At 48.9% G+C, this 16,402-nt stretch overlaps 1 protein-coding gene across 6 annotated transcripts in view; it reads right to left on the bottom strand.

Annotated features, from left to right (window-relative positions):
* sema6cb (semaphorin 6Cb) overlaps positions 1–16,402 on the bottom strand; it is a 118,879-nt gene that overhangs the window by 71,615 nt on the left and 30,862 nt on the right. For 4 of the 6 annotated variants that reach the window (XM_066721388.1, XM_066721393.1, XM_066721392.1 and 1 more), the window contains one exon: positions 6,969–7,041. The exons of the other annotated variants lie outside the window; for them this stretch is intronic. The gene's annotated coding sequence lies outside the window, so the exon portion shown is untranslated. The remainder of the gene's footprint in view (positions 1–6,968; positions 7,042–16,402) is intronic. 6 annotated transcript variants of the gene reach the window in all.

Raw genomic sequence — 16,402 nt, 5'->3', positions numbered from 1 at the left:
CGGCGGCGGGCGGACGCTTGTCAGGTGGCGAAGACACAGTGTTCCCGTGCCAGTTTATAAAACATGAACCCGCTCTCCCTCAGAAAGCCTCTGCCAATCAGACTCGGATCTTGGCGCAATCCTTCGGCGAAGCCGTCCACCCCAATCGGCGCGGCAGGAATCAAAGCGACAAGCCGGCGCAGCCAGGATTCACTGCCGAGGACGGTACGGGTGGGCCGATCCGAGCGCATGTCGAAAGTTCGAGGCGTGTACCGAATTGATTAGATGCTTCTGATGTGGCGACGGGTGAGCTCTATCAGTCTGGCCGCCATCGGGGGATGAGGTCATATTTTATTCGGTGGCCGGTGATGACACTCTGTTTGGGAGGGCGGGGGTATAAAAACAAAACCAGTATATGCATCCCAAACCGCTCTACACCTGTATGAAAAGAGAAAACACACACACATACACACACATACACACACATACACACACATACACACACATACACACACATACACACACATACACACACATACACACACATACACACACACCCCCCCCAACGTTTGCGTTATAAGAAATCTGAATAAAAGCAGTCCCCTGAAATGCTCCCTTGATTCGTTCCAGATCTCCCCAATCTGTTCCAGACTCTGCTTTCTGTGAACCCGTCGCTCACAGCGATTAAAACCGCGTTTTAAATAGACGCGGATAAACAAACGCAGACGAACACAAATCACGGGCCTTCGATTCCGGGAGAACTCCGGCACTGAATGCGTGACAGAGGATCGGGGACGTGTGGAAGGAGCTGTGTATGATGCGTTTCACGGCGTCTCGGGGCCACGGATGGAAACGCGCCGGAATTGAAGCGCCGTCCCCGCCGGGGTTTGGCACGGGGGCGGCAGGTTGGAGAACGAACCCTTCGGAGAGAGAGAGCAGCCATCGGAGGGGTCACATGAACCTCTACGTCAATAGACACCTAAACAAACGACATGAAAAGCATAACGACTGTGTGTGTGTATTGGAACCGACTGATGCGACGGATATTGTGTGTGTGCGTGTGCTTGTGCGTGTGTACGCGAGAGAGAGAGAGAGGGGGACAGAAAGAGAACGAGAGAAAGAGGGAGAGGAACAAAGTTATAGAAAGAGAAAGAGGGAGGGAGAGAGAGGACAAAGATATAGAATGTGAGAGGGAGCGAGAGAGACGGAGATGGACAAAGATATAGAAAGAAAGGGAGGGAGAGAAAGAGGGAGAGGGACAAAGTTATAGAAAGATTTGAATATAGAAAAAAAGAGGGAGGGAGAGAGACAGGGAGAGGAACAGAAAGAGGGAGGAAGAGAGAGAGGGACAGGAATATATAGAGAGGAAGGGAGGGAGAGAGATGGAGAGAAAGAGAGGGGGGAGATAAAAGAGGGAGAAAGGGAGGGAAAGAGACAAGGATAGACATACAAAGAGAGAGTGGGCAGAAAAACTTGGAGAGAAAAGGAGAGAGTGAGGCACTGAAAGATACAGAGAGGGACAAAGACAAAATGGGAGAAAGGGAGGGAGAGATAGACAGAGAGAAAGAGACCGGGAGAAAGAGGGAGGGAGAGAGGGAGAGATAGGAAGAGGGACAAAGATACAAACAGAAATAGCAAGAAAGGGAGGGAAAGGGAGAGAGGGACACAAATAGATAAAATAAGATACAAAAAGAAAAAGAGGAAGGCAGAGAGGGAGGGGAAGGCAGAGGCCACAGGTGTAGCACATACACCTCTGCCGACTGGGGCGTCTCGGGGGAGCGGGAAGGGTTAACCCCGGCAGAGCGCTCTCCGCGGCCTGGCCTCGGGGGGGTAATAACGCGGCAAACGTCTCCAAGTCATTAGGCCTCCGCTGCGCCTAAATGAGGGTCATTTGTATAAAGCAGCGAACGCACCGCATTCTAAACGCGCGGCACAGCGAGAGACGGAGAGAGAGAGAGAGAGAACTTCCACAGAAACAGTCAGAGTGAAAAACGATGCCGCCGGAGTCTAACGACTTGCAGGGGGATATTATCATCACTCAAGAAGCGGGGGGAGCAGAGCAGGGGGCGTTTCGGCGGCGGAGTGCATCTGGCACGCGTGCCGCCAGGTGATCCGAGGCGCTGACAGCGCACACGCAGGTGGCGCGTTATCTGCCGTCGCTGGCGTGTGAGGCACCGAGGCCGCTATCTGGACGTTCATCTGCTGGTCTGTTTATCTGGTCTCTGCCCGCCATCGTCACAGCCCGTTGGTCGGGGGAGAGAGTCCGATCGAGATTAACAACGAGACGGATGAGGGTTAGAACAAAATGTGTACATGTACAAACAGATATATACAGGTCGGCCAATAGGTAGGCTCGGCTCCCGTGATTGGTCCGTCTGTTTCCTCACACTTTTTCCCCAGTACTCCATATAACACGGCGGCCTTATAATCCATACTGGCACCATGAACTGTGAAAAGGGTCTCGGTCTCGGTCTCCCTCTCTCTGTCGCTCCCTCTCTCCCCGCGTCCCTCTCTCGCTCTATGTCATCACGTGTGATCTCACCTCAAAGTGGTGCCGGTGTCCGAAAATCAATGCCTCAGAGTTTTTTTTTTTTTTTTTTTTTGTTTGTTTAAATCAGCTCTGTTTCTTCCACAGGGCCTGCTGCCGTGGCCGAGTCGGTGTCCAGTGTCCCCCTCTCCTCTGCCTGGCCTTAATCACGTCTCTACTTCCTACAGAACTGCAGTGCATGATGGGTACATTTTCCACTCCGAGGATCATTGAGCCAATTAGGGTCTCAAATAGGCAAGATCAGCGTTGGCCTTTAGCCAGGGATTGAAGACGCCTCTACAAGCTGTTTGAGTGGTCAGCTCTCCAGAGACTGAGGGAGAGAGCGAGAGAGAGAATTTGAGAGAGCAAGACAGAAACACAGAGATGGAGGGAGTGAGCAAGAGAGAGACAGAGAGAGGGACAGGGAGAGCCACAGACAGAGGGAGAAAGCAAGAGAGAGAGAGAGAGAGAGAGAGAAACAGAGATGGAGGGAGAGAGAGACAGACAGACACAGAAATAGAGAGAGACGGAGACACACAGACGGAGGGAGAGAGCGGCGCACTGGCCCTCCCTCCCTCAGCCCAGAGAATGAACACGGGACACATTAGCCCGCAGCAGGAGAGGCTGCACTGCCGCCCCCGTGGCGAGACATTTGCGAGACAGCGGCCGCTCAGCGGGGACGGCCTGGCCACGAAAGCGGCCTCGAAGGAGCCCAGCTGGGAGGGCTGCTGTCCACAGGGTGCCGTCACAAAGCCACTCTGCTCTGGAGAGGCCCGGTGGGGGACTGACCTGTCTGAGGTGCCCTTACAGAGGGAGGCTGTCCTCTGGAGACCTCCCCAATACTACCCACACACAAGCTAGACAAGATCCTGAGGGGTTGGTGCCTGCTCCATTTTAAGCTGGGCATTTTGTCCCAGCTGTCCACTCTCGATATTAAGTCTTCATTTTAATAATGCCAGGCATATATATACACAACTACAACACCACCCACTACTACTACAACACCATTACTACTACTACTACTACAATGCCACCACCCAATACTACTACTACAACAACAACAACTACTACAACACCACCACCCAACTACAACACCACACCACCCACTACTACAACCACCACCACAAACAAAAACACTACCATTACTACTACTACAACAAAAACAAGACTAGTACTACTACAACAACCAATACTACAAAAAACGCTTCCACTACTACTTCTAAAACAAACAAAAACACCACCACCACCACTACTACTACTAACACTACAACCACTACAGCAACAACAAGAACCATTTCCATGCAACGCTGGGATCGGCCCGACGATGTGGCAGGACGGGAACCTACAGGCAAACTCTTACACCAACACAAACAACCACAGGGCAAATCCGGTCTAACTAGCTGTGCGACGGAGACGGACCCACTCCCCACCGCCTCCTCTCCTCCTACACAGTGGACGCAAACGCTCGTGTGTGTGAGAGTGTAAGGTATATGGTTCGCTCAATCTGAGGTACTGGGCCTTGTTTGCAGGGTCTTTTTTGGTCTCAATAAGGCGATTGTGAGTGAAGGTTCGCTAGCGATAGCATGGAGATCGTAATTAGCAGTTCATTACCCTCCCCACTCCAGCGAAAACATATAGCTTTACTAATCATCTCCATTTTAAAACCTTAACAAAAACCAAAATACCCAGAAATACTTGATTTGATTGCTTTATTGTGAAGCACTGTTATTCCGATTGGGTCACAGATGTCTTATTGTGCTGCGGGAGGTCTGCCATATTTACCAGGGCTGGTGCCACTTGGAAAAAAAAAGCACAACTGCTGACACGGGGGTCGAAGGCCTCAATCTGGGAGCAGCTCAAGTTCAAGGCAAAGAGGGAGACGAATCCGAGGCCAACCAGGCAGGCAAGCGACGGAGAGAGGAAGAGACTGAAAATAATGAATAAATCACTCCATGGAAAGCACTCGGACGAAGACAGAAATAATCCCCACCTACCCAACAATTTAAAATTAAGAAGGGAGAGAGAGAAGAGGATGGCGAGCAGAAATCAGAAGAAGCAGGAAAACAAAAAACAGACGGCATCAGGAGAGAGGAGGCTGGTATAAAAGCGAGGGAATGGCGTGGCAGCCGTAACTCCTGCCCAGGACGGTTCCTTCAGCCCTGTGGGAGAATTCCTCCCAGCTGCCACCTGGGCTGGGCCGTGCTGTCAACAGCCGTAGGGAGGAATTTCAAAAGCTCTCCGGTGACGCTGGAGAGAGAGGGAGAGAGAGAGAGAGAGAGGCAAAGTGCCTCAAGGGCTCGACAGCTCGTTTTCGTGTGCACAAAAAGGCAGGGAGGTAAAGAAGGAAGGAGAGAGAGAGAAAGGGTTGGAGAGAGTTAAGTGTGCCAGAAAGCGAAAGAATCAGAGGGACTGTCAGAAAAGGGTGAGGGGAGAGAGATTGTTTTTAACTTTTTATATTAGTTGTATTTACTTCATTTTCTTTACTGCACCTGTAACTGTTTTGGCAACACTTTTGAGAGACCGACAGAGAAAGAGTGAGAAAGAGAGAGAGGGAAAGAGAAAGTGAGAAAGAGAGAGACGGACAGGGACAGAGAGAGACTGAGTAAGAGAGACAGAGATGGACAGAGAGAGTGAGAGCGAGACACGGCAGGATCTCTAAACCTACTCTAGGCCAGTGAACTGTCCAGGCCGCTCTGTCGGAAACTGAATAAGAGCACGTTTCCTGCTTGTCCCCAATCTGACAACAGTCCCGTCACTTCCAGAGAGCTGCCCTACTTCTCAGAGACACCCCAGAGACGCGCAGCTGCGGTCAAGACTCTGACGGAGATCTATTACACTCCTGACCAACTTATTTTTCCTCGGCCTGAGCCTCTAAGTGCTAAGTACTCTCCCAGTATAGTACAGGTCTCTTGCTTAAGGACAGAGCTTCAGCAATCTGTTTATCCCACAACACACGTGGATTTCAGACTTCAGTTCAATCCAGTCCGATCCGATTCAGTTCTAGGCCAGGTGAGGCATGGAGAGTGTGGAGAGGCTGATTAAGAAGAGAGTAAGGGAGGGATTCCCATTTATTATTTTATTCTCCCTCTACATGGATTAACCAATTCCGTCCTCAATCCCCACCGGCCTGTAAATGGGACTCAATGGGGATCAGATTATAAAAGGAATTGGTTTCTCATTTGAGAGGCAATTGAGCGACTCTCTCTCGTTCTGGGAGTGTCAGCGGTTTTAAGAGTGATAGAGATCGACTCGCCAGGACCAGGCCTGGGGACCACCAGAAAGTGCCCGAGAAAAAGCATCCCCGGCACTTCGATGCCTTTCAAAATGCATCCCATTCATAGATTGAGGGGACTGTTATGGTGGCCCTGAAGGGACAAAAAGAAAAACACAAATGCAAAAATGATTCTGTGTGTTTGCGCGATTCTCCTTGCTTTTACGTTTTGCACTTCAGGGCCACCATAGCCTGGTTAAAACTGAATGGTACCCGAATGTATTTTACAAGACTGCACTTCAAGTCAAAGTCAAAGTGGGATATTGGCCTGTGTCACTACATGCACTACAGATTGGAAGACCAAAAAATGTCTTTTCATTCTACACATCCTTTCAAGCGAGTACGACCTGACACCAGAGAGCAGAGACTTCTATTCTCAGCCCCTAACAGCAGCAGGACTTTTATGCCGAAAGATCGATGAGTTTTTTTCCATGACCCCCCGCCCCTGTTGCTACCCTCCAGATTTGCAAACATTTGCACAATGTGTTTAGTCTCTCCTGCTGTACGGTAAGTCGGCAGCGGACTTGGCAGATCTGACAAACACCGCCCGTCCCCCGGGCCGAGGCGCGCGCGTCGCCATGGAGACGGCCCGCTGACAAAGACCGGAGCCTATGAACCGTCCGTCTCCACACGGAGCCGTGGAGCTGGGGACGGACGCGCGGGACACAACGCCCAGCACAAAAGGGAGGAGGCTCAAACATGGCATCTGATAGCACAGCCTGCGCAATCACGCAAAAGGCTGGTATTTAATCCTGTGTGTACTGGAAGCTCAGCCTTAATGTCAGCATTTGCATGATTTTCAAAAGGAGGCAAGATGAGAGGTTGAGTTCAAAGTGTGTGTGTGTGTGTGTGTGTGTGTGTGTGTGTGTGTGTGTGTATTTAAGCCCGGTTTATGCCAGCAAAATCACTTCATTTGTATTTCTGTCGACACCGTTCATAAGCGAACCTTTGAAAGGAGTTTCTGAACGACTCGTTTGAAAACATCACCCCCCCGGAATGCGTCAATTGTGGAAATTGAGACGTTTGAAAATCCACAGTTTGTATTTGGTCAACTGGTATTATAGAGGAAGGAAGAAGCCCACATCCTTCCTCTCCCTCTCCCTCCCTCTCACCAAAGAGGGAATCAGAGATAAGAACCCCATTCACCATTTTCTCATTTAGGAAAAATAAATAAATGCCAAATCACCCTACCTGGAGGCGGCACAGCAAGACCAGGAGGACCAGGTGGGTTTCAGACGTCAAGGCAGTATATCCTTTATGGGAGCTGCCAACGACAAAACAATATTGGGTGTAAGATGCGACAGAAAAGAATTTAAAATGGAGGAACACGGATGGTTCTCAAACTAAAGACACACAGGCTCTCAAACAGCACAGCCTTGATCTGGAACCAGACAGCTGATGGGAAGCAGAAGGGGCAGGAAACTGACAACACAACAACAATCACACAGCCATTATTAACCCATTGCCGGCTGCTTTTCCAGACTCCAGTCCCCTTAGTTTTGTGTCGTCTCTCTTTCTAACCCTCTCTCTCTACCCGTCTCCCTCTCTGTCTCAACATCTCCCTCGCTCTCTGTCTCCCTCTCTCCATGTATCCCTCTCCCATTCTGCCACTTTCCCTCTCCATTTCTCCCTCCCTTGCTCTCTCCCCCCATCATGCCCTCTCTCTATCTCCCCCTCTCGCTTTCCCTCCCTCTGTCTCCTGTATCCCTCCGCCTCCCTCTCTCAGTCTCCCTCTCTGACTCCCTCCCCCCCTCCTTCCCCGTCTCCCCTTCTCTCCCTCCCTGCCTGTCTCCCTCCCTCTCCCGACCCATCTCTCGTTTAGTTCTGCTGCCTAGTCCTGATGCATGGCTTCATCTCGGGCAGCCCGCGCACAGAAAATGCGATTACAAGCAGCTTGCGCTTGCGAGGACAACGAGATTGAGACGGCGGGGGGACAGGCGGCTCGTTCTGATTCACTACAGTCGCTCTGGCACAGAACAACATAAATCCAAACAGACAGACACACACTATAAACCAGAGTCGATGCACGTTTTGGGAAGGAAATCCTGTCAGATTCCACTCTGGACCTTCTCGAACCTTGACCCAGGGTGGTTAAAAACCGCAGTAGTGAATGACAACATACATAAGAGTCGTTAAACCCACAGGCAACGTCCGTCTGACTCCTACAGCGTGCCACTACGAGTGATCGATCGGAGGGCACAACCCTAATGCGATGGGTTATGCAGAGATCAATAAATGGTCAATTGATCGTGGAATGGGTTTCTCACGGAGGAGAAGATCAATCACGCAGGCCTAGCGTAGACATTAAATACCCATTACTGGCTCTGGTAGTATGAGTGTAGCCTGAGGCCAGCCTTCAAGTCATTTCGTATCAATCACTTTTGAAAAAGATTCTCAAGTTCTCCTCCTCCAATTCCTGTGCCAGGCCTGCGGACTAATCTGGGAGAATCGAATCTCCGCCTCAAGCCTCGCCGCACGCTGCCCTCGCCGCCGACCCGTTCCTCCCAGGGGGCGGCGTATCGGCGTGTCGCTTCTCCCCCCGCCGGGAGGACGAGTGAAACATCCCGGCTTGACCCGCTGCGCGCCGGGTCACGGCTCGGCTCTGATCGGATTTTCAGAAAGAGGTCGGCTTCCCTCAGCGGGAATCGAAGGACTGCCAAAGACGGCCGCCGACACCACGCAATGGATTTTGTCACAGTTCGCATCCTGGCAAACGTGGATTGTGAAATGACAGTGAGCCGAGTGTGCGTTTAATGTTTTGTAGCAGTTCGAGAGTTGGGTGGGGAGGGGGGGGACACACACTCCTACAAGTTGCTCTTTACATTCAGCAATTACACTTGAAATCCCAGGTCTCGCAATTACGTGACACACTGAAACACAACCCTGAATTTATACGTTTTTTTTTTTCTCGGCTTGAAGGGCCATTGATTAACAAGCACAGTGCCGGGTCTAGTGTGTCACAGTAATGGCCCGATCCGCAGCACTCCGGGGATATAGGTTACAGCGGTCGCCGTACGCCTTGACGGGGGCGCTTTACGAAGCTCGTCCCGAGACGCGAGTGCGCCGGGAACGCGGGTCCGAGGCGCAACGTTGTGCGGGGAGACCGGGATAAAACACGCCCCCCTGGGTGGCCATCCATCACATTTACCGAAACCCTCAGGAGAGAACTGGCTATCAAGTGCTCTGGGGAGGTTCTCGTATTGGCCCACACTTTGCGTCTATGATTCATCGCGCTAATGGATTTTGTTGCTGGAAAACAGTTGATAGGATTTTCGGAGACTGCAAAATGGATTCAAAGGGACGTATTAAAAAATACAAGAGCGGAAGTCTCGATTCACTCTCTGCCGGGGTCCCTGGAAGATGTTCTGCAGACCTTCTTTCACACGTCCAGACACTGCTGTCGAGTGGTTTATTATTATTTTTAGAGATGTCGTGAAGAGGATCCAAAGACCAGGAATTAACACTCCAGATTTAGCAAAATAAGTTGAATTAAGTTCACACTAGTTCAATCATATACAGCATGGGTTCCAATATTCACAGAACCTGGGTTAGAAGTTGCCCAAAAAAGGCAAGAACATTTTACTGTAATGTATATTTATATTATGCCGGGGTGGGATAGTGATATCACACCACATTATAAATTACAGTCTTATTTTTTTGGTTTTCCTTCTTTCCTGGACACTCGTACTGTGCCTTTGAGTCTGTGATTCTGCCATGCTGGCAAATTTCCCAGCGGACGCAAAGGAATTTAAACATGACCAAAAAGACGGGCGCTTTAACGAGCCGGGAAACAGTTTCTGATCAGAAGAGCAAAATTATAATCTAAACAAATGATGTTGAGGGAAATTTTTGACTTCAACAGAAGCGTTTTAACTGGCCAACTTTGAACCTAGAAGCTACAACGAGAGCCCATCCACTTTTGGTTCATTTGTGTGCTAATTCAGGATTCTGTTTCTCGGGTAGTGTACGGTCGAACAATAAAACACCACTCTACGGTATTTTTCAGACCCTAGACGTGACCGTTTTTCGAAGATCATGGTTTTACGCCCCACAGACACAGGAATCCATGAAGGTTACCACAAACCCCAGGCGAGGAGAGTCATTTCAGCATCTGCAACTCCCTGCCGTGGCGGTGCCTGACCCCAAACACGCCGTTCTGGCTCGTTTGTGCCTCCACGTAATTAGCTAATTCGAGATGGGAGCGTGGGAACGGGCGCCTGGGGGTAGACCCTCAAACTCCGCATTGTGTAGACCTCACGGCAGACATCCGACGCAGAGGCCATCCAGAGAGAGAGCGCTACCCTGAGAAGAAACCTCTCCCCCTAACAGAGCGGTTATTTTCCGTCCTCACTCACAGCTCAGACATTTATATATATTTTGTACTGTTTACGTCTGCAACGTCTCCTGTGCGTATGGCAAAAATGATCATTTTGACTTGACAGATACGCTAATCCTCCCATTTAAGTACATGAATTAAACACGGGTTTGGAAACGGTTTAAGGTTGATGTAACATTAGCGTTCATTGTGGCACACTGTTGACTTTGAAAAGCCCACCTCATTAAGATAAGCTTTAAAACCTTATTGCAGGGTATAATTTATTTTATTTTTTGATACACACAGTACAGTTAATGCCAGTTGCCATGTTGACTAAATAGCACTTTTTTTATCCATTTATCTCCTTTTTCCAAAAAAAAAAAATCCAGAAGTTAAACCTATAATTTATGGTTGATGATGCATTTATGATCCACAAGCTGGCGTGTGAATGGATGTCGGGGGTGTGGGGGGGTAATGAATGCGAAAAATCACTCCCCATCTCCCCACACCCCCCACTACTACTGATATCTCCCAATTTGAATATGAAAACATGATGCAAAATGGTGATTAAGCTAATGACAGAAATCCGCTGCTCAACGGTTAATCATAGACATCAGCGCCGGGTGGAACGGCAGCTGTGGGGCCGACTGAGCCGGAGGCTGGGATCTTTAAATCAAATCAGTCGCTTTCAGGGTAGTTCGGCGGCTGTACAATTAGAACCTGTTGGGTTTCTCATTCATTTCGGGTTTGTTGAGACTTTTATCAGATTAGGTATTCAGTAAAAGATTCGACAGCCCCCTCACCAATTTCGCAATCGCAAACTAAACCGAGAAGCACTTCCAACGCATTTTGTTTTTTTTCCACGGAAAAACGCCAAAACTTTCCTTGGTCCGCGATCGGCCCGGCAAATGTTTCTGAACCGCGGGGAAGCGCTGGACGGATGAGAAAGGGAGAGAGGCAAGGTAAGATTTCGGCCCGGGTGATCAGAGGCTCAATGTTTGCAAAAAAAAAAAAATAATATATATATATATATATATATATATATGGAACCTTAATACAAATTTGAAATTTGAAATTAAAACAGAATTAATACCACTGTCACTAATTCACTGAACCTTGCATTGCATCATGGTAACATCGGGCTGCAGGTGGACCAGTAGGGGGCGGACTTTCCTACGGAGCACAAATTCCAAAGCAAAAGCCCCACTGACGGGGCACTGTGCCGTCAGAGATGTTGTTTCTCCAACATGATGGCAACGTGAAGTCCATGTAAGCATTACTGTAAAGGCCAAATGGGGGTGGAGGAGGTGGGAAAATACCACATCCCTCTCTGCCTCAATTACTGTCCTGAAATTCGGTTTACGAATGCAGAACTTGCACAGATTTCGCTGGGCACTCGCCAGGCAGGCTTTTTAGGACCTACGATTTTCGTTGCATGCGGAAATGCGGCAAACCTCACCTCCTGGAAACGAACGAGACCCAGCCAGCGTTCGGAGAGCCCGCTGAGGGACTGGGGGGCAAGTAGTGACAGTATTTTCACAGGGGGTATTTCATCAAAGGAAATTAAGCCACCTAAAGTGGAGGCAAGACCGTAGAGCTGGGGAGAGCAGTGATTTCAAGTATGCCCTCCTCTTCCCCCCTGCATGCCCCTACTCTGGAAGTATTTGGCAGCTCAGACAAGGCCGGAAACAGACGCCGAAGAAATCCACGTCCAAATACAGAAAAGGAAAAAAAAAAAAAAAAAAAAAAGGGAAAAAATAAATAAAAAAGCAGGGTACTGTTCATTTAAAACAATTTTCCCAGAAGTGAGAGGCTGGGAATTTGTATTTCTTCCCCCCCTCCCCTCGCAACGGTCGTTATCTAGAAGAATGTCTGGCGGCTGATTAATTGGGGTCGCGTACAGCATGTGCTCATGTCAAACCTCTCCTCTGCCAAGCGCTGTTTACCAACGCCGGGTTCCCAGAATGGGAGCGCCTTATCTGCCCGCGTGTGTATACATTTCAGAGCGCGCCCGGCCCCGGCGCTCTGACGTGCCTGGCTTCTCTCGGGGGAGCCGGGGTCTCGCGGAGACGTAGATCGAAGGCTTTTAATGGCGTTGTCAGTCTCTTGCCATCGCTTACGTTCAAATCTAGCTCGTTACGGACACGGCGACGATCTATAGGTTATGACTTTCCTCTTTCCCCTGCGACTCATTTAAAGCTCCAGTCACTGGGATCTTTATTAACTTCCAATGCGTTGCCTGTCAAGAAAAGCCTCACAAGCAACCACATATTACAATTGACTGGCGGGTCTTTTTTCCCTCCCTTCATAAATGTATTCCCTTTTATACACGCAAGTCATAAAATGTCGTAGATTTCCCATTCTTAGCATAACTCACCGATGAAATAAGACACAAAAGGACAATGGCAGCAGTCTGCTTTAATAAGCCGGGGAGCGTGTATTGATGTATGTATTTATTTCTTGTCACTACTACTAGGAGTAGTGTGAAGCCAGCCGAAATGGAATTCAAATCGATTGTGATGCAAACTTGAAGTGAACTCTTCTGCACAGAACAGGAGCGCCAAACAATTTAGAAACGGGAAAAAAAAAAATCTAAACATAATGGAAAACAAAAATCACTCAGTTTTAAAAGCTCATTTTCTGCGGGGGACCTGTTATTAGTTCTAACCCTCTGATGCAACCACCTATAGTGCCATTACAGGTTTTAATGCAGCCCCACCCCCCACATCGAAAGAAGCGCAGGTTCTCACTGGATAGGTTCAAGAGATGGGACCTGAGAATGAATCACCGGTAATGAGAGCAGCGTTCACGGCACCTGGGAAAAAAAGCTGGGCCCTGCTGCTCCCACGAGACATCAGACGACTAATCTGTTCTGGCACAGACAGACAGACAGAGAGAACAGGCAGGTGGATCGGATATCCCAGTGAGGTCCCAAAATAAGGTCATGATCGGAGGAGGAGGAAAAGATCTGCACTACAGCATCATCCAAAAACGCAGGTCTACACAATTTCCCCGTCTCAGGGGTTCCTGGCACAAACCCTGGGCAGCGCTGGCTTGAAACAGCTGGATCAGTGCCACATCAGGCACCTGTGCCAGGGTTTCCAGATGATTCCCACCCACCTCTGCAGCTCCCTCGGTGCCGCCTCTCCCCCGCTGGCGCCCCCGCTCCCCGTTTTGCTTGTACGGTCTTGTAAGAGGGAAGGTAAGCAAGCTGTTGGGCGGCACCTGTTTGGCAGCTGCTTGTCAGAGAGACTTAGAGAGAGTAAATGTGGAAATACGGAGAGGAATAACAATAATAATAAAATGTTTCCCCATATTCAGATCTACACCTTCCCCATTCTTCCATTGACAAGCAACCTAATACAGCTGGGAAAGTTAACCTTGTGATGTGTCAAATGAAAACAATACTATACTGCTACTAATAATAATAATAAAGTAATACAATGAATGCTTATTCTTGCCAAGTTATATTGGCAGACTACACTTGGTTGTATTTCATTTCATTTATTGGCAAACAAAGCTTTTACTAATCTCTTTTTTGGTATATAGAAAGGATAATAAAAGTTTACACTTTAATCCAGAGATAATTTGTATAAAAATGTAAGAGTTTATACTAACCGGGCTTCAGCTTTAACTGGGGTAAAGTGGGTTATGTCTGCGACTGCTGATGTAATAAAAAAATAATCAATCATAATCAGACCTGTTTAATAAACAACGCACAAAATACATTTGACGGACGCAGTTTTTGACGGAGATTTCCGGTTGGCAAAAAGCGTCTCCAAAACACTCCTCCGTGAAGCAACTAAATATTCAGCGTGTCTCTGGGCTGAGCTACACAGACGCTGAGCATACGGCCAGGACGCGAGATCACACGGGCTTAGTCAGCAGGAAACATTAAATGTATGTATTGAGAGAGAACGGGCCATTTCAGACGTGCGATTCTGTCAACCTGTCAGGCTGCATTTCGGCGGATCTTAACACTGCAGCCCGCGCGACACCGGCTCACAACTCGTTGCCAGCATTAATTACGATCCCCCCCATCTGCCACCGGGGCCCTTGCGTTTAGGTTAGCGAAGTAAGGAGGGTAGACTCGGCAGGCGTGCCAGAGAAATACGCCAAGATTAGAACAAAATAAAAAAAAAAAACAGTCACACTTCCCTGAGTGTTGCATCAACTGTTTGACTGACTAGGCCTTTTTTTTGTATGCTTTACATCCAAACAAGTTTTTCAACTTTTCAGTCTGCAAGATGTCAGCTAGTTTGAATATGACGGTGCGTCTCTCTGCCAGTTTGTGTGTTTGTACTATACACAGGAGGCCGGTGAAAGCAGCCGTAGCAGTTTAAGTCGTCAACGAGTGGGGAAAAAGTCGTTTGCCCTTGAGTTTCTGGGGGCTGGTGTTAATAATACAACAGCTTCCTCTCGAAACGCAGCACCGCTCCACGTCTGCGACTCTTGCAAAGCGTTCTCGGATGAGCCGCTTACGCAAATAAATAAATCAGCACCTGAAAGACGGGGTTATTATTATTGATCTCGTGGTGCGTCAGAGTAATGGAGTCAGAAAGAGAGAGGAGCAAACAAAAGCAAAGCCAAGAAAAGAGATTAAATTGGAAGGAAAAAGTACAAACTTGGGTCTATATGAACAAAAGTGGGTCAACACCATTATATAATAATCCAATTAAATACAATCGCACGACACTCTTGGGAAGCACAGTCTCCGAAACACGGCTGCGACTGAGCGCCAGGCTCCCGTACCTGGCTTGGCTGTGAAAATGGAGAGGGTTACCCCCAACTTTCTATTCAGCCACACAAACACATCGGTAACACATCGGAGGGGGGGGAAAACTAAACTGTACACCACCAAGCTTTGCATTTTCTTTTCCGTGTAGCAGTTAACTCGCTGTCGCCCCCATTACAGAGAGAGAGACGTTGCCTTTGGCGTCCTTAAACTGAAACCGGTCAGAAAAGACGTTTGTACCCCACGGCCACCCGATGGGACCTGGCTTGGCGTTTCTTCGAGTTTGGCCCAACGTCTCGATTCAATACATGCAAATTCGCCCCGCCTGATGCACGTGTGTAGCCGCCTAGATAAAACAAAACAAAAAAACAATCAACTCAAATCCGGAGCTAACGAGCACGACTAGAAACCTACATCAAGCAAGGGAAGCCAACTCTCACATACAGATACAGGAAGGGGAAAAAAGAAATTCTACAGCACTGTACACTTTGAGACGCAGGTCTTTACTCAGTACTGGGGAATCATGGGATTGTTTCATACACTTGGGCCAATGAACACCTCAGTGAAGAATCTGACAGCTTGGGTAGGATACCTTGAATCCTGACACGCACACGCGTTATTTCCGTAACACGAGCGAAATAATGACACGATTCCCTCTCAGAGAATACAAAAAACAGAAATGCATCACAGCGAGGAAATTGGAAAGAGAGGGAGGGAGAGACGGACGGACAGAGAGAGAGAGAGATGGACGGACGGACAGAGAGAGACGAAATAATGACATGATTCTCTTTCAGGGAATACAAAAACTGAGAAACACATCACAGCGAGGAAATTGGCGCGAGAGAGAGAGAGCTGGCAATTGCCATTAATGATCAACCCACCAGCTCCACTCATTTCGGGGTTGAATGGCGGTAATTACAGTCAGGGCTGCAGGATATTAGAGGAGGTTCAGAGTCACGAAGGTGTGCGAGAACCTAAGCGGTGCTTGATGCCCAATTATGCCGTCAAGCGGAGTCCAGCTCGGGTTCGACGGCCCAGCTGGCTTCAATAAGATCCTCAGATCGCAGACAGCTCTGGGGGCCCTAGCAGCCCATCCGGTTTTCTCTCTCGCTTTCACTCCGACCCCAGGGAAACCAACTTCCACCGGAGCCCTTCCGTCACGGCCCGGACATGTGCGCGAGTGTGGCGGCCCTTCCTCCCTGACCGACATACCGCCAAGTGAGCGCCGGCTTTCAAGATCCCCAGCCGAAGCACTCTCGGTGAACAGGGCAGTCGAGATGTGCATTAGAAGCAGCTGGCTGACCTATGCCACCTCGCACTCCCAGAGCGCTCTATTTAAAGCAATTACAACTAATGGACCTATTAACAATTCTGACAATGGGAAAGGATACCCTCGAGATTCTCTCTCTCTCCCGCTCTCTCACACTCTGTTTTTTTATACCTCGAGGCTGTGTTCACAAATTCCACCCCCAAAAAAAATATGATAATTGTGACCCATCGCTCTTGGAGGGGGGATTCAAAAACACGTGTGTGAGTGCCGGGGTTCTCGCGGTTTGTTTCCCTTCCTTTTTTGAA

The sequence above is a fragment of the Amia ocellicauda genome, chromosome 14 (assembly GCF_036373705.1).
Source record: "Amia ocellicauda isolate fAmiCal2 chromosome 14, fAmiCal2.hap1, whole genome shotgun sequence".
NCBI lineage: Eukaryota > Metazoa > Chordata > Actinopteri > Amiiformes > Amiidae > Amia > Amia ocellicauda.
Note: the sequence above shows the minus strand (reverse complement) of the source record. Positions and strands in the feature narration are given on the sequence as shown.